The 19065-nt window shown below is 39.9% G+C and overlaps 1 protein-coding gene across 5 annotated transcripts in view; it reads right to left on the reverse strand.

Moving 5' to 3' along the window:
- Positions 1–19065, reverse strand: part of sema6e (sema domain, transmembrane domain (TM), and cytoplasmic domain, (semaphorin) 6E) — a 222010-nt gene that overhangs the window by 95912 nt on the left and 107033 nt on the right. For all 5 annotated transcript variants that reach the window (XM_012879132.3, XM_021324749.2, XM_021324734.2 and 2 more), the window contains one exon: positions 18328–18499. The gene's annotated coding sequence lies outside the window, so the exon portion shown is untranslated. The remainder of the gene's footprint in view (positions 1–18327; positions 18500–19065) is intronic.

Raw genomic sequence — 19065 nt, forward strand, 5'->3', positions numbered from 1 at the left:
TTCAGAATTATAAGCTTGGGATTCAAAGGTTTTACATGTAAGAAGTGGGGGCAGGCCTTAATATAGAGGAGGAATTATAAAATATAACGTTTTGTCCCAGGTCAATTTAAACACCATTTAATTTATGTCTTTATTTGCAATTCAATTCAATTTTATTAATATAGTGCCAATTCACAATGCATCATCTCAACATTCTTACAAAGTCAATTCATGTGATTTAAACAGCACAGCTATAAAAAATACAATATATTTCAAGGGTCAGCACAGGTACGATGCTGCAAACAGCATTCAAGAAAGAGCAACATATGTTGAAATAAAAATTTGTTTTCTATTGGCATAAAAAAATGTACACTGGTAGCCAAATGACTGTTGTAAACCAGCCAGTTGCTGATATGTTTAGGTAATTCCCAAGGGTTAAAAACAGCAATGAAGGAAATGGGAAATGCAGAGAGAAGAAGTTGGCCTGCATTTTAAATTGAACTTGTGTGAGCTGCCCTTACATTCATTTGCCTGCTGCCTGTCTAAGTTTATAACAGTAAACCAACAAAGGCTTTGATTTCCCTGTTATTGAGTTTAGACTTACCAGATGCAGATTTTGTTGCATCATGAACCTAAAACATTTCAAATAAACAATAAAGAAACAGTTCAGCCAAGCTGGACCAAACCACAGAGGGAAATACATTTCGGTTTACCAAATGGCAACTCAGAGTGAGTAAGAAGCTTATTCTGCAAATGAGACTTCTTTCTGCGACAGTTAGACAGCAAAATAAAGCCGAGTGATAAATCAATTTAATTGATTAGTTTGAATTTACTATTTTTAAGATTGATTTTTTGGAAACTCTGGATTTTATATTGCCAATGCACTCATTGGGCTCCCACGAAGAGAATATCATGCAATGCTGAATATATATATTTAGGTAAATATATTGTCAAAACACTGAAAAGGGGAAACTTTACACCATAATACAAGGCACTCTAATTTATTCATTTAGTTTTTTTTTTTTTCCTAAGTTAGTTTGGAGTTACACAAGTGAAGTGAAGTCAGCTATTAGCTCATTGAGCAAAACAACTAGACAAACTCATTTCTATATTGGGCCACTCTGGCATCATGAGGTCATTAAAAGGGCCGGTTGCACATGTATAGATGATACTTTTGATTTCCTAATTTCATTCCAGTTCACATAGAAATATAAAATAAATGCACAGTAACAAAAGTAGCACCCTTAGGCCCAGTTTATACAGTTTATCTGCAAAAAATAGTTTATATTGGGGTGAGTTACACTTTAAACTCATCATTCTGCACTTTTTCACTTTTTTCTCTTTTTGGACATTTCTGGGTTGTTTTAATGTGTAGTGGGAAAACTAGTGGCAGGAGGGCCTGTACTACACAGTAAAAAAAATCCACATTCACTACAGGAGTCACAGTTTTAGCCACTTTATACAATTTAAAAAGAGATATGCCTCTACTTTATGACATGATATATCTTTTTTGGCTCTTGAGGGCTGGATAAATCGTTTTGATGGGCTGGATTTGGCCCGCGGGCCTTGAGTTTGACACATGTGACCTAGAGGATATATTTAGATTTTTTTTTCCAAATGCAATCTTTGCACACATTTTAAACTAAAAAAAAACAACCATTGCAAAATAGTTACTAATGTCCCCATGTAAGAATTTTCAAATCTATTAATAAACTTTTTTTTGTGGTGTACAGAAAGGAAGCAAGGGATTTTTTTGTTCTCCAGTTTCCCTTCGGTACAGATCACTTTCTACATAATGTTGTTTGAATACATCCTGAATGAAATAGCGGTGTACTGCAATGTTTTTTACCTTCTGCTAAAATAAATCAATTATGGATGACATGTTTAGTTGATTGAAGATGTGCTACAAGTGATGACAGAACTAGATTGTTACCTTGTTCCCTGTGCTGATCGGACTGCCTTCGTACTGGGTGACAAGCTTTTTATGTCGCCGTGATGCAAGAAAGGGGCCTCCTGCTTCCATCTCTTAGTCTTGACAAAGAGGCCACAGAATCAGCTTTGCCAGAGCTCAGATTTAAACTCAAAAGATAAAACGCAGAAGACAGGATGGCTGAGACTTGATCAAAGGAAGATAAAGAGCTATGAAGATTCTTCCACTACCTTTATTCCTTGTTAGCGGAGGTAATCACACAGCCGTCAACGAGAAGCTCCGTCACTGTCACGTCGTCCCAACAGGACTTTCAGGACGAGAATAGAAAGAAGAGGTAGCACAGGCCCGTGGGACAAAAGAAGCTCGGGTAATATTTGTTTTAAATGAGAACAAAAGGAAGGAGCCCTGCTTTCATATACGAAGGATTTTAGCGGCCGACGCTGATGAAGGAAAATATAAATCAAGACTAAAAGTGAGGCTTCTTGGTGAGAGTGCTCCGCAGAGATAATGGCATCATCATGCCTGCGTGGTTCTCCGTTCCTGGGGAGATTAAACACTTTATCATTGTCGTTGGGAAAAACATACTCTACGCCGAGCACGCAACCAATTATTGGTCGCTTTCTCCACTCAAACTGGAGATCCGCATGTCAGCATCATCACACGCCACATGCTTTAGAAGAAGAGATTAAAAGCGACAGCAGTCTTATCAGTACAGCGTTACCTTTCAGGGCTAGTAGCCCACGGTGGCAGCTGACCTCACTTTTATTACCGCTGTCTTTTACTGATGATATCATCCAAACCCATACCGAAGGGCCCGGCAGCTTCCAAGCTCCGTTTATCTCATTTAATGGCTGTAAGAAGTGACATCTGCAAAAAAAAAAAAAAAAAAAAAAAAAGCCAGTGGCCACGGGCAAGCATACGCCAAAGAGCACTGAGGCTCCTTGCACCTCATCAAAGCCTGCAGCGAGTCATGGAACATGTGAGGGATAAGGTGGGCGCGGGGCATCAAACGGCAAATGGGACATGAACAGTGACAGCAGAAAGGCAGAAATCCCAATGAGGGGGGAAAGGAAGACAGGAATGGCAGTGTCTCATAGCTCGCTGATGTGGAAGCGCAGACAATCAATCCCAACGTTCAGTCTGACAGGTTGTGCTTTTGCACCGAACTGGTTACCATAGTCACATGACACAAATTGATGGGATTCGGAAAAAAAGTGGAAATCTGACCTACCCTGGGCTCCGGTTTTCTGACAAATTCTCTCACTTTTTCTAGGAGATTAATTAAGCATTTACAAAAGATCGCATTCTTCGTGGTTGTCTACCGTGGCACACATTTGACTTTGAGTCACATGCGACACAAGCTTCAGTGGTCATCGCTTCCCCGAAACAACAGGTGACAAGAAAGAAACGAGTATCTAATATTTTCAGAAAAATAAAACGATGAACGCTCAAAAACGTCTCCCCTTGTAAATGTCCCAGATAAAAGTGTGTTACCCTAAAGACGCAGCTTATATAAACATGATAGTGTCAAAAAATCTTTGTTGTTTTAGATTTCAGCACAGTACTTTCACTTGAAATTTTTTCTAATTGCTATATTTTTATTTTATGAGTGGATGTTTATGTCACTTACCACCAACCTTTTAAATGTGCAAAGCCACATAAAGGGATCATGACGGACAAACTACATGACTTCCTGTATGCAACAGAAAACGTAGTAAAGCAAAAACAAGGCCGTGCCAAAGAGATTGGTGGGAACCAACTGCAGACGTTTGGACATGGACAGGATTGCGGCGTGCTTTTATCAGCTCAAAATTAACTGTTTGCTATTGTGAGACTTTATCCTGGTAGTTTAGAGCTCTCTTCTGTGCAGCTTTGTGTGTTTGTTATTTAGATAATAGAAAATAAGTGTGCTATGTATGAGTAAGCCCTACACTTTAGCGCTGCTGTGCTACAGATTTACTTTGCTCCCCCACATTGGGCCCAGTCTATTTTATACCATCCTGCCTCTATTTTGCAATTATGTGCACATATACCTACATGGAGCCCTTACTGTTGCGTATGGAGACTAGCTCCTTTGTGTTGCTATGGAAATCTGGGGCTAAGAGATGAAAACTGAAAATCTATAAAGTTGCGATGGAACAAAGTAAGCAGCCCCATTTTCCCCGCCTTGCCTGAAAACTATGTAAGGCAAAGATTTTCCTAGACTGGCCTTTTTGTTGGCAAGAAGAAAAAGAAGCAAACATACACATTTGGTTTGTGGCTTCAAATAAAAAAATTGACATCCACATTTGTTATTGTTCCTCACATGTTTGCAACTGAGGGAAGCCGGATCGTTAATCAGACGAACAATCCTGTTTTGCTTAAGGTGCGTGCTCAGAGCCCTTGTGTGAACCCCCCAGCTTCAGCTTCATCACTTCATGAGTGCAACAACAAACGTCACAACAACTACTGGCACTTCACAGGGACATGTCTGAGTTTTGTGATTATTGAAACAGACAAAGAAATTTAGCTAAACTGCAAACCAATTACTTGCTACGTACAATCAGCTACCAAAAAACGAGCAACACCAGAGCTCTTAACATCAGACCTCTTAACTCCTTATCAGAAATTGCACCCGCAGTCAATCCTCTAGCACCGCTGCCAAGAACAAGGTATCGACAGAGAAGTCATTTTACATCAGTTCTAGTGAATTATTCTGATGTTGACTCATTTCATACTTACCAAACGTCTTGTCCTAGCATGTGCAATTATGTTCTTTTACCAACCAAGATTTGTTTAGCCAACAGTGAATATTAGGAATTCAATTCAATTCATTTTTATTTATATAGCGCCAAGTCATCTCAAAGCACTTTCCAAAGTCAAATTCAATCAGATTATACAGATTGGTAAAAAAAATTCCTATATAAGGAACCCAGTTGATTGAATCAAAGTCTTGACAAGCAGCATTCATTACTCCTGAATAAGCGTAGAGCCACAGGGAGAGTCGTCTGCATTGTCCATGGCTTTGCAGCAATCCCTCATATTGAGGAAGCATGAAGCGACAGTGAGCGCAAAAACATTTAATGAACCTATAGCTTAAGAATTTAGATCAGCTTCTGTAACAATGACGCTATGACTAAGGTAGTGTAAAACTGCTTTATTGGTTGGATTCTGATTGTAACCCTAACCATAACATAACCAGTCAGCTGAGTTGACCCTGTTAAATTAATGGCAGATGACCCTAACGAGCCCATTGTTCTCATTTAGTAGAATAACCTGACAGATCTCAATTTATTTATCTGCCAAAAGTGGCTTTGAGGGAATCAATCACAGTTGTCCACTGTTCACAAAAAGTGGGGCCCTGGTGGCACTTTGCTCAGTCAGTCAGGTGCTTATCTTTCTGCATGCGTCTACTGTGTCTGAATTGCGTGTTAACGCATGGCCTTGATCCTGGTATAGATAGCATTGCCTTTCCTGGGCTTAAAGAGGATAAGGGCTTATCTCTGTTAAAACTCCAACAGTCATTAGAGGCTGCAGAGCTTCCTTAGAAGTCCATCTAATTGGGGCTAAAATCATCCTTCAAACATTCCTTCCATTCCTCAAACGCTGAAATCAATGCGATGAAGATGCATTTTACAGGCATTGGATCAAGAGTGTCATTATTTTAGTTAAGGCGTGCATAAGGCGTGCAGAACAAAAGAAAGAGTTTTATCTAAAATGGTCACCTTTTCTCAGTTTTTATTTATCATTTGAAAACACACTACCTCGACAGACTGCCCTTTTCATTTTTAGTACAGGAGTACTTCTTAAAGGCTTTACGTCACGCCTCAAATAAAACTACAATTTATAGCAGAGGATCAAAGCACTAACATGTTATATTCATCTGTCAAATCTTCCAAAGTTCAACAAAAGGATATTTACCACTTATCAAAGAGTCCAACAGTCCCTGCATCCTTCTCCTCCCCATCTCCTCCCTCTACATCCTTCCACTACCTTTGACCAAGCAGCTTTAATAATAGGAAAGTGAGGGGACAAACGAGGCCATCCATAAAGAGGCCAGATACTGGCGTGAGCATGCTGTTGAGTCTGGGTGGTGGTGTCATTAAGTGTGAGTGCGTGATAAATGCACTGCGCTTGTCGGATTTGAGCTTCTCATTAGTCTGTGCTCAGGAGCAGACCTGGGGCCATTACTCTTGCAGCTGCCTTGACAACAGGCTGATTGTGTCTGCGTTCAAGAGCAAAATAAAGTGGATTTCTATTGTAAAATGCCTATGCAGACAGGCATTTTAAACAATGTATTGCCCCCTTTGGCACCCATTATCAAAGGTCTTCCAGGTTCAAACAACAGTTCTGCTTAATTTACAACTTAACGGAATTTGTCAGAATGTTGTAGTTATATATATACAGCAGCAATATATATATTGGTTAGGCAAAATGTTTTTTGGAAATATGCTGACAGACATGTTAGGTGTCTTCTGTTAGCATGTCTTCAAAAATACAGTAGTATGACCGTGACAGATGATTTATAAGGTTCAACTACTCATTAACACAAAGAGCAAAATCAGCCATGTCAATGCATTAACCAACTAGACGTAGTGAAGACCACCTGCTGAAGTTCAAAACAAGCATCAGAATGGGGGAAAAAATGAAGATTAACTCTACCTTGTCTATCTGTTTGCGACCGCCGTTTTCAGAAACACATCATCTGCTAGGATTTTCATACAAGAATGCCAGTAAACCCCCCCAAAAAGATATTGTTATCAGGTGGATGAAAGTTAAAAAGGCCTTGCTGACGTCTGAGGAGAATAGCCAGACTGGTTCAAGATTACAGAAAGGCGACAGTAATTCAAAAGAACGTGTTTCAACCAAAGTATGCAGGATATCCTATCTGATCCTACACATCAAACCTTGGAAGCAGAAGGGCAACCACGGCATAGAATGCCAGTTGGTGTCATTCCTGTTGGCTAAAAACAGAAAGCTGAACAGCAATAGATTGGTAAAGCTGCCTGTTCCGAATCCCGATTTCGATGTAAACAAAAGTCTGGATCCACCCCATGTTGGTTTAACAGTTCAGGCCACTGGTGGCAGAGTAATGACGTAAAATTACACGCCGGGCCGAGGTAACAGACATACCACAGCTTAACTGAGCGTTGTTGCTGGCCATGTCCAAAAACAACAGAACCACATCAGATTTCAATGTAAAGTGTAACATGAGGTTGAGAAACGGTTCATCAAAGAGCCTAATCATGCTTGATGTTAAATGTTTTGAATTTAACTGATTTTCAACGGGACATTTGACCTACAAACGTTCAATTTTCAACACATTTTTCTGTGTTTCATACAGACAAGCAGTGGCTGAACTAAAATAGAAAACGATATTCATGGTTCTCCAGTCTTTGAAGGGTAATCTCCTGAGTTTGATGCCTTTAATGTCTCGGTTCTAACTGACTTATGAAACAACAATGACGACAACCAAAAAGCTCTGAAAACACAAACATGCAGTGAAACCTTCAAGAAACTTCTAGAACTATTAAGATAAAAAAAAGTATAGTCTGGCTCCTTGAAGGCAAAGGCTATGGAAAAAAAATAAAAAAAACAACACAGCTCAAGTTGAATCAATAAGAACAGACCTGCTTTGAATTCACATCCCGGAGGTTTGATTAGACTTATCTGAACGTTCAAAGCTTTGACGTGGCTGGAAACCAAAATGCCACTGTTATGGTGTCGGTAGAAAAAGAGATACACAGCTTTAAAAATGTGGAAATACACAAAGTAAGCTAGACAGCACCAGATATTACATCTTTGAAACAAAAAAAACAGAGAGAAAAATAAATTGATCTCTTGGACACTGTGCCCCAAAACAGCAAGGGTCAGCCTCTCTCATTTCTGCTATCCTCTGTAATTCTAGTTTTCCTTTTGTTGCTTTTAACTTTTGGTAAAAACTGTAACACCACTATAATTTTTGTCACATATGCTGATATTTTGAGCCTTCGACCTATTAATATCTGCTGAAAATGACAGACTGATAATGTGAGAACGTGGCAGCTAAATTCCTGGTGCAAGAAGAGCAAGTGAGCGAGCCTGTTGGAATTGATACATTTGGATGCATATGGCATTGATTAGAGCAGAGGGGGAAAAAAAAAAACTTTCGTCTTATGGACATTTTTTCTGAAAAATAATGCCAGTAATATATTTTGTGATAATAGTTGTTTAATGCAGCAAAACATTTATTTCAGGTCATAAAGAACCTGCAGCTAACTTGTTTCTTTGCCAAAAAAAAGCGGCCTTTGGTCAGAGGCAGCTTTTTAATACAACCCTGCTGTTGAGAGGGAAATGATGAATAATGCATTTCTTCCAGGAGCTGGATCGACTAATCAATATCTGGGGTATATGTTTGCCAAAAAAACTGAAGACTGACAATTCTGTTTCAAATCATTGGTTTATTTATTGCAATATTATCGCATATTACATGTTTTCCTAATATTGTGCAGCCCTAATTAAATCTAAAATGATGTTGCAATTATGTCATTTATAATGCTATTGTTGCACATGAATTGCTTGCCAATGTACCAATGTATCCCTAAAATCTAAATAGGTATAGTCCCCATTCTATCTATTTATATGACGTCAATAGAATGCTTGCTGTTGAAAACTGGAACAATAGTAGCTGATAATTAAACCCGTGATAGTCTGTTTGTGGTATCTGACAGCGGATTGCATCAGAAGCCACACCAACCGGGTCTGCCTGCCTGTATCTGTGGCTAAACCAGTTGTCTGCATGTCTGCCATCATCAATACACGGAGACAAACATCTGCCCAGGTCTCCTGTAACTGTAGATCTGTCCTCGCTGGCTTTTCAGACTGCTCTGCAGACAGCAATGCAGGGACGGCTCAGCAGTGGCGCTTATCGCGATCAACACGGGGAAATGTGACGCCATATAGAGCGGACGCTGACACTTTAATTTGTCACCGGCGATAGGGTTTGTCAAACTATTCATGGAGTTCATCAGCCACCTGGCTGAATTTGCTCACTCTGTCGAAGACTTTTCAGCCCTCTTGAGAAATCTTCCGCCAGCACGACCTTGACGCTTAAACTGTGGCATATTTTTCATGAGCAGGTGCCATGTTACTCCTCAGCTCAGGACTATGTGCTGGGTACTGATGAAGCTAAATCAGTGCTTGAAAAAAATGATTCCCTCAATAACTGAGACAATCACTTAATGCAAAACAGTGTCATGGTTGTTCAGAGGGCGGCAGCAAATGGGGAGTACTCAGCTGAGGAGCAGCTAGAAACTTTCAGGCAAATGAAAAGAATGACTTTCTGGAGTTCAAGGTGAACACCAGAAAGGCATGTACAAAACTCTAAACTGAAGGCTTGTGATGGTACAATTACCACCAGAAGGCACGAGGAGTAACTGCTGAAATCTTCCTCGACATGATTACATACCATCAGCTGTCAAAAGATTTGGTTTATGGAGAAAAATAAAACTCACTTTTAGCAAAAAATTCAACATGGCTGCTTTTTGTACTGCCTGTTGACAAAGGTCAGTCATGACAAATCACATTATACAAATACACTCACTGGCCAGTATATTAGGCACACCTGTTCAATTCCTTGTTAACACACATTGGTTCACTTTATTAATTGGTCGTCCCACATGACAATCAATGTGACCCCCTCACGTAACGCCTGCACACTTCTAGTGTTTATGCATCCAGCTAGCTACGGTGTTAGCCATAGCTAGCTGGGCTGCTGGAGGTTTTTCTTTCTCGTTAATGGGAAGTTTTTCTTCCCACTGTCGCTTCATGCTTGCTCAGTATGAGGGATTGCTGCAAAGCCATGGACAATGCAGACGACTCTCCCCGTAGCTCTACGCTTCTTCAGGAGTGAATGCTGCTTGTCGAGACTTTGAGGCAATCAACTGGTTCCCTTATATAGAACATTTTTTGACCAATCTGTATAATCTGATTGATTTTGACTTTGTAAAGTGCCTTGAGATGACATGTTTTATGAATTGGCGCTATAGAAATAAAATTGAATTGAATTGAATTGAAAGAGAAAGGACTCAGAAGAAAGAAATAAGACCAGAGTGGAAGTGGGAGATTCCTTCACTCGAACCCCCTGAGGAGTGGAAGAGCAGGTGAGACGGTCTTGTGCATGTGCAGTTATTCATAAAGGGACTTGGCCGTTTCTTACCTACCTTTGTGAACAATTGTCCACTTTGCCTTTAAGTGTCATTTAAAAGTCAGATTTTTGGGAAATTCTCCAAAAATAATGTTTCAAGAGAATGTATCCTGATGTTGAACTTTGAGAAAGTTTAGAGTTGCTCTGTTTTTTTTCTTAAGTCAAAACGAAGAGCCTATTCTATAACAATTACAACAGTTTCTTTAAATATTTACATAATTCAGGCAAGACATTTTATTCTGGACTGTGACTTTTACAGCTAATAAACAAAACTGAGTACAGCTGTTGACAACATGTTAGTATTTGGTTATCAAAGTCATTGTTATACAGTCTCACTACACCCAAACACTTGATTTCTTCACCATATATTGTTACTATAAAGTTTGTGCACTGAAACTTTTAAACTTTATAGTCTATGGCCTGGTGGCTTCCTATAAACCAAACAAATGGCCATTTTACAAAATGAATCACATCCAAGTCCTATTAATCTCACGCTGAAGAAAATGAAGTTATACAGTTTCGGGGAAAGAAATGTTCCACAGAGACCATTACCAACAAGATTGAAGCACAATAAAAAAAGACCAGAATCTCCAATGTACATTAGGAATAGACCTCTTTCAATCTATTTGAACATCTACTTTCCATGACACACACAAAAAAAAAAAAAAAAAAATAGAGGGGAAAAAAACTCAGTTGCATTCAAAAATGAAGCATCCCTTCGCAAATGGAATGAGATGATTCACTTTAATCTCTGTGATTTAATTTCCTTACTTCTGTCCAAGTGATTTGCTACTGCAGATGTCTTCTCTCTATGCTTAAGCCCTCCGGCCATATGCTCCCATTGCACAGACTGTGGAACGAAGGGCTTTTAATCGGTCTTCTCAATGATGGAGCACATTCTGTCATTAGTTGACACAAAGCTTTGAGGCTTGCTTGAGTCTCTCCCTTCCAAGTATTTCAACTGACGCAAAGTCTGAGACCCCTACGTGCTTCAGCGCATTGTGTTCTTAGCTTTGTGCCTTTCACATTTATACGAGGTGGTGGAAACGTGCCAACACACTTTTTTTTCACACTATTTTTCCCATAAGAGCACACCTTCAGAAGTACTAATGAATTTAAGTCTTCAGTTTAACTTTTTTTTTTTCCATTTCTTTTTGAAGACCGCAGACGTACACACACACGCTTGCTTTCTGGGAAGAAGACAAATAAATGCTGAACCAAAAAAAAAAAAAGAAAAGATACACAAACAAATAAACAGAAGCATTCATGCAGTGTTGATTCAAGGTTGTTTGGAACAGAAAAATGGCTACTCTTACAAAGAGCCTTTGATTTTACATTGTAGTTCTAGACTAATCCTTGTCCTTTCCATCCAATTGGACAAGAAAAAAAAAAAAAACATGAAAAGGAAGACATATTGTTTCAGTTTGGCCTGCATTTGCAGGGAGACAGGATCAAGCTGTTCACACAGCAAAAAGCTGAAGAAACAGTTCCCCCCTCCATCTCGAGCAGCCATTTTGGATTTAACCCAACTGTCCAAACAGATCAATTTTAATGTGCACAGGAGTTATAAAGGTTGATGACACAGCACATTAATAGGTAAACATCAATATGAACTTGATCACTGTTTGAATGCTGTGAATAACTTCTAACTTTTAGGACCTCAGACGGTTGCACAGATAAGGAGCCAAAACAGCAGAATTTATCTTTAATTTGCCTAACTGACAATTTTATCAGTTGGGGTGTTTCAAGTAAATCAAGATTTTATTAAAGAGGACTATCAACCTGCTAGTGCTTAAAAGGTGCCAGCACAACTAATTTAGTCTTAATAAAGAATTCGGAAGTGAAAATTTCAAACTCAGTCTGCCTTTTGAGAATAAAAGCAGGATGACTGCAGCCGTTTTAAAAAATGGGTCCATAGTAAAACAAAGTTTGCGTGAGCAAATGGAAAGAAAAAGAGAAATAAATTTGTGCAAAAATATAACGACATGTCAATTAATTACCTGTTTTAGATTTATTTTAAATAAATAGGATGTATGGAAAAAAATCTAGCCCAAGGAGTCATGAGCCTTAAGTTCAAAAAATGTGGGTGATTCATTTTAATTAATTATTTTAACTTGGATTAACTGTAGCCTACATGAACTCACTATTTTAAATAACTATAGAATATTCTTACGTTGTAAATCTGCCCTTACTGTCCAGTATCTTAAAGCTATAATTGGTAATCCTGTTCAGAAAAACTTTGTTATACTGGGTAAAATCAAACTTCCATCCTGACAATACATTATTTATTCAGAAAATGGAGGTTAAAAAATTAAAAATCTCTTGGGGAGCTGCAGGCCTGCAAAGATCTCTGCCGTTCGATCTGAAGGGCAATGATTGGTTAGAGTTTTGTTCCTGCTCTCACTCGTATACATTATATACTCACCCCCTTCTGTCCTTCAACTTCAAGGGTAATCACCTTATCTATTGGTTGTCCCACATGCCATCATTCTGACGCGCTCACATAACGCCAGAATGCGTGCTCGTTCCTTCCTAGTTTCTGCTTGCTGGCTGCGCACTTCTAGTGTTTATGTATCCAGTTAGCTTAGAGCTAACCAATCTTAGAGTCACCAATCTTTTTGCAACTAAGAGCTACTTCATTGGTATTGTGTCATACAACTTTTGAACAGGAAGACTGTGAGTTTACCTTAACTTCATGTAAAATAAAAATTTTTTTCATTCTTTCTTATAGATATTGTCATTTTAAAATCTATATAAATGCAAGTGTGATTAAACAAGAGTAACAGAATAAAATAAAGTTTTAGATGCAGCTCACTGGTGGATTGTATTTTTTTTTTATTTTTATTTTTTTTTAAGAACACGCCTGTGGGCACCACATGTGGTCCTCGGGGGCTAGTTGGTGCTTGCAGGCACCATGTCGGTGACCCCTGACTTAGAGGCTAAGTTAGCGGTTAGCTTATTGGTTAGCCATTCATTGTAGCTCCGCTGCTCTCACCGTAGACTTTGAACATGGCTGAGAGTTACAAGAAGCAAACTGCATTCATGTTTATGAGAGGAAGAGGAAGGCCCCAGTAGAAAGAAATAAGACCAGAGTGAATTTGGGACATTCTTTTTTCCACGACGGTCTTGTGCATGCGCAGTTATTCAAAAAGGGATTTGGGAAAACTTCTGGAAAAATCTCCAACCCTAGCTTTAATGTCATTTTTTGTTTTACATAACTTTACCTTTATGTGTATCAGCATGCTTCCTTTTTGCTTGCAAGTTTGCTGCTGGCACACCTGTGGAATTTTCTCACTGAGGGACAATTTAATAAAGGATATGAATTAAAAAAAAAAACATACTAATGCTAGCGTAAATGCTAAAGTTGGCATGCTAGCTAACACGAGTTTTTAAGCTAGTATTAACAGAGTTCTTGGAATTTACTCTTGGTACTAACATGCTTTTGTGATGATATTAGCTCAAGTTTGCCAAATCTCGCGTTCACATCTCATCTGAATGTAGCTAATGTTTACATGTTATATTTGTTTTAACATTTCATTAAATTAGAAGCTCAGCCCTCTTAGCCTGATGTCTCCTTTTGAACTACATTCATCACAACTTCTGCTATTCTTTGCTTGTAAAGTTTTTTATTTATTTATAGTGCTTTTAAAAAGCTATAAGCTCTTGAAACATTTCCACTGATTTGTACTCTTCACCGTGTGTCTTTGCTTCACTTTAGTTTCTTTCTTCATTCAGCAGCACAGTGTCTGATTTTAATCCAGTATTATAATTAATTTGGGTTTTTGTCTTTATTATTTAATAGTAAAAACATTACCATAAATTTCAGACTTACACTGAAACCAGATCTGCTTGTTTCTGACCTTTACTTGTTATTTAGAAATAAATAAAAATATTGGACTGTTGACCCTTTGCTCATTTAAATTGTAATTATAAACAGCCTTGAGTCCGGCATTGGAGGGCTGCCTGACTTTCACCTCAACATGAAGTAATTCTTGCCTCATTATCCAAATTGTCTAAATGTTTCCGACCGAAGCAAAGAGATTAAATTGTTTAGAGGTGTGAGAGTGGAGTTTAAGCTTTAGCACCCATCCACTGCTCAAGTTGCGCTCCTCACTCAGATGTCGGGCTTGTTGGTGTGTAGCCATCATTGCCGACACTGCTGACCCAGTTTTTACCCCTTTGGCAGAGCTTCATTCCTTCCACAGGGGTTGATTTATTTAAACTCAGCTGCAGATTTGGTTGAAACTCTGTGGTCTGGAGGCTTTTTGTTTCAGTATGAATGCAGAACATGTGAATACCACTGCTGGTTAGGGGGTAAAATGCCTGTAGAATATCTGTGCTTACAGAGAAAGAACTGCTACATTTAGCTAATCTTCTGTATCTCAGACAGGTACGTGTATTCATGTGTTTTCTATATTAAACTGAGTTCTACTCAGCATTGCTGCACGTGAAATAGTTTAAGGTTATAAAGAGAGAGAGAAAGAGTGTATGTGTGTGTCTTTGTGTGTGCGCTTGTGTATGTTTATCGTTACAAGGACCCAACACTTGACAGTAGACTAACGTTGTGTGGACAGTTGGCATTATGAGGACATTTTGCATGGTCCACACAATGCCAATTGGGCTAACGCTTAGGTTTAGGGCTACAGTGTGAATTGAGTTTAGGCTAGGTATGTACCTGTGACCTTAAGTTTAGGGTAGGGTTCAGAGTCAGGGTATAGAAAGCAATAGAATATGAATGGAAGTCAATGGAAGGTCCACACAATGATGTGCATATCAAGGTGTGTGTGTGTGTGTGTGTGTGTAAGTGTGTTAAATCTAAAGCTCCAACAGACGTTCCATTATTTCAGCTTTTCCCTTTAAGGATTATTTGATACTGGCACACAATGCAAAGATTGTATGTAAAAAATTGCCAGGGCTACAATAATCATAAAGCTCAGCAGATCATGTTTGAAGAGCGTTTCATAAAAGGTACCCTGAAAATAAATTGTGAATCAGCTGGAAAACATTTGCTCTATAGATACTAGCTGCAAAGACCCAAAGAATCACAGGTCTGTGGATCAATATATCTGCACTGGACTTGCAAGCTCTCTGATAAAAACCCAACAATATGAAAGTTATGCCAAACAACTGGTGAGGACAGCTAAACTTGTTAATTAAACCTTACCTTTAAAAATTAGTCAAAGTGTCACACTTTTAATTAGCGACCATTGATTTTCTTTCTCTCTGGAGTAATATGATTTGGCAAACAGTCCTTTCTGTGTTAAGCACCCTTCAAAATAGAAAAAAAAAAGAACATGCCAAGTAAGGCAGCTGTGTGTTGACTTAAATGAGTTAAGATTGATGATTATGGGAAATAAAGCTACGGCTCTGAATCACCCATGCCTACAGCCAAAGCGATAATTAAAAAGTAAAAAAAAAAAACAACTGAAGCAGGGGCAACAAGGTTGGACTGGGACTCGAGTTTCTGTTACCATTAAACACAGCGAGGAGGATGGTAATGAAAGTAAAAATAAAACTCTTCACAGCTCACTGTTAGAGAGAACTGCAGGTAAGAATGGGATCTAGGCGTTTAACAACGCTCCAAAAACTTGCTATCCACATGCTTTTTGGTTTTTAGTCAATATTGTTGTGTGAACTTTAACTTTTTCATTGCATAGACAACATAGTTTATACAGCTTAACGTGAACGTAGATACATTTTGAGTAGTTAAAAAAACAGACAACTAACCAATGCATTTCTAAAGAAAGCTCAACTGAAGAGCAGTTCCACATCCCCAGGACTCAGCCTAATGAGCAATGGCACTCCTTGTCAGACAAACTACGGTCTAACTAAAAGTCATGTTGCAGTGAAAAACATCCACGGGGACTTGAGTCGAGCTTCCCCAAAGCTCTATGGGCAAACTTTGTAAAATAAAAGCAGTTCTGTAAATAGAACAGCCTGCAAACACGTACAGCTTGCTGTCATGTAGAGAATGCCAATAATGCTCTGCATCTATAGCACATTGTATATTAGGGTTCCCAGAGGCCCAGCAGTCTGCCATTAGTCTAAGCTCCGTCTCTCGGTGAAATCCCACGGCATTCTTTCAGCATTTTGAGCGGATCCAAGCGAGGGCCCTGTGACAGCGAAACGTGCGCCTCCACTGCACACATCATTGATAGTAATGGGGACGAGCGTAGGGTAGGGTGGCATGCGGATCAGAGTGTGCTGGGGTGTGCCGTGTGGGTGCGCACAAAGTAACCAAAGTCAGCATTGCGCAAGTGGAGCATGTGTGTTTGCTCCGCGGCACAAAGATCAATTCATGTCGCTGCAGCAAATGGTATGACAACCAGTCTCCTCCCCAACACCATCTGCCTCCTCTGTGCCAATTTGTCACAGCACATCCAAGTGTGGCAGTGCCCTCATTTAACATTGAGCGAGACTTGGAGGAGAAAATGTGGAGAAAAGATGAAGAGGAGAAGAAAAATAAGGGCAGCGTCAAAGACTCGAGCCCTCTGGGTAACCGTGAGAGAGGTCAATGTGAGTTTATAAGAGGCCAAAGACAACGAAATTGACCCAGGGGACATCTTGGTGACTCAAGTGTGAAACAGATACGCACCAGAATCTGGGTTTAAATTTGGATCTGGTCTTCGGCTGCATCCCTCTTTCTTCTGAAACGCTTTAGGGGCAAAACTATTCACCATTTATCCTCAAATAAAAAGTCAGCTGCAGTCAAACCAGGGGACTAAATTAAAGGCATCCTTATTTACCTTGACTATAACACCCAGGTGCAGTAGTCAGTATTATGCAGATGTGCTGTCAAGATTATATATATATATATAAAAAAACAGGAATTCTATAAACAATTGTGATTGCCAGTCTGCTTTATGATCCAACAAACCAGGCGGGTTAAAAGTTTATCTCAGTTAATTTGCTGTAAAGTTGGCAACATTGGAACAGAAGCTGGGTTTTCAAAAAGCGGCTTTATGCTTTGACGAGCCGCACAAAGGGCTTTTCAGCTCTTTCCTGGCAAGTGGGCATTGAACAAATGTTCATACATCTAAACTATGCTTCTTTCTCAGTGGCAGCGACAAAGTGCCTGCATTATTAAGCGAGTGGGTGACAAGATATGAAAGCAATGCCCCTCATTCTTTTTGCCTCCCTCTCCCTTTCTCCCGCACTTGGCAGAATAACACCTCCATTCAACTCAGCGGTCTGATCGCGTTTCATGCTTGTGCACCCGCACTGACTGCCTTTCTGTCCCATTCAACCTGCGCTGATGCATCTTTGTGTCATCAATAATGACATCGGGGGCCCCTCGTGGCACCGCGATGCCAGAGATGCAGCTCAACGACAAAAACCTCACTCTCACACGCTCATCCCGCCGTCGGCAGCGACGTTTCTCCGCCGTCAGCAGAGTGCGTCGCCAGCGTGGTGGGCTTCTATTCGCTTTGACTGATGCAGAATGCTCTGCGTTGGTCCCGAGCTGCACGAGTGCACCGCCAGCCAAAAGAGGGGATCACGGAACAGTGAGGCTTTGAAAAGCGAGCATGAATGGAGAGAACCAGAACCCAATGTGAAAATTCAATGAGTTTAAATAGAAGCTCACGAGGACAAAGTTTGCATTAACCATCCTGTTGTGTTTTTTTTTGTTTTTTTATCCTATGGTCAAGCTAAAACACATATTATAACCTGAAGAGGCAACACAATCAGGACAAAAACAGGGATCTTGTTAACTAGCATGCTGCTAAGTTTAAACTCCCACATATAATTTTCTACATCCGTTTGCCACCAGTAAAACTGGGCTAAGTAGGAACAGATAAAACCTCCTCTGCAGTTATTGGAACCCTCTGAAAAGCTGTGCATATAAAACAAAACAGTGATTTTGTAAATGTGTGAGTCCAGTGACTTCACTTATTACTCCAGTTCTTTCTGAGAGCTTTGAAGATATATTTTTTTTTTACCCGCCCTTACCGTCCTCATTATTGTGCGTAGCGGCGAGATAAACTTAGGTCCCCTCTAGCTTGGTTTTTGTCACAGTTCCAGCCGTTTTAAACTTTTTCCCTCAGCTTCACAATCATACACTAGTGTGTGTCTACAGCAGTCAATCAATTTATATGGTTGTGACGTTCCAATGAACTAATAGCAGTCACGTACACATTGCTGATAAAGTTCCTGTTTGAGGATGTGCAATAAAGCACGAAGGTAAACAGGTTTAGCATATTTGACATTTAAACTACACTACAAGAGGAGAAAAAAAAAGGTCATGTGATCTTACAGTTTTGTCACGTCCTACGATCCAACAACCTGTGCTCCTCCTCCTCCTTCTCCAAGGTAACAATTTGTCTTGTTGCGTGAAGGACAAACGGGGTTCGGTCGACGGGGAGTCAGAACCTAAACCCTCCCTTTCAGGATCCGCCTCTAAGAACGCTCCGTCTTCAACAAGCTTCCTGTGAAGGCAAACAGAAGACAGCATAAGAATGCGCAACAAACCTGCTGCTTTATAAACCCTAAGGGCTTTGTCTGTTTCGCCTAAATGCCGACCGGTGACCCACAGAGGCCCAGTGACGAGGGGCTTTATGTCTTCTCAGTGCGATCTCCTCAGTCACTGTGCTGTCGTAGCCGAGAGGTCATAAAGAGAGCCAGATGTGCTGGGCTGAGCTGAGCTGGGTTACAGGCACAACTTGGTGGCGACAATAAAGGAGCTGAGAATTTTTATGGTCTGGGAAGGCCTGCGGGTTGTTGCTCGAGCAGTTTGCTTCTCTGTTCGAGAAACAATGAGTGCGTTTGCGGAAACATGCAAAGCTTAATGTTCTGACAACAAACAGGCCGAAAGGTTCAGAATGATTTAGGTCCTAAGCCCAAAGCTCCACCCACACTCCACAGATCGTCAGCAATTGTGCCGTAGACCAAATACGGCACCCGGCCTTTAAGGTGTCTACGCTTGTGTTAAACGCAGGATACATTATCTAAACCTTGTTTTTTTTTTAAACTGACAATATGCAGGTTTGTTTAT

The sequence above is a fragment of the Fundulus heteroclitus genome, chromosome 3 (genome assembly GCF_011125445.2).
Source record: "Fundulus heteroclitus isolate FHET01 chromosome 3, MU-UCD_Fhet_4.1, whole genome shotgun sequence".
NCBI lineage: Eukaryota > Metazoa > Chordata > Actinopteri > Cyprinodontiformes > Fundulidae > Fundulus > Fundulus heteroclitus.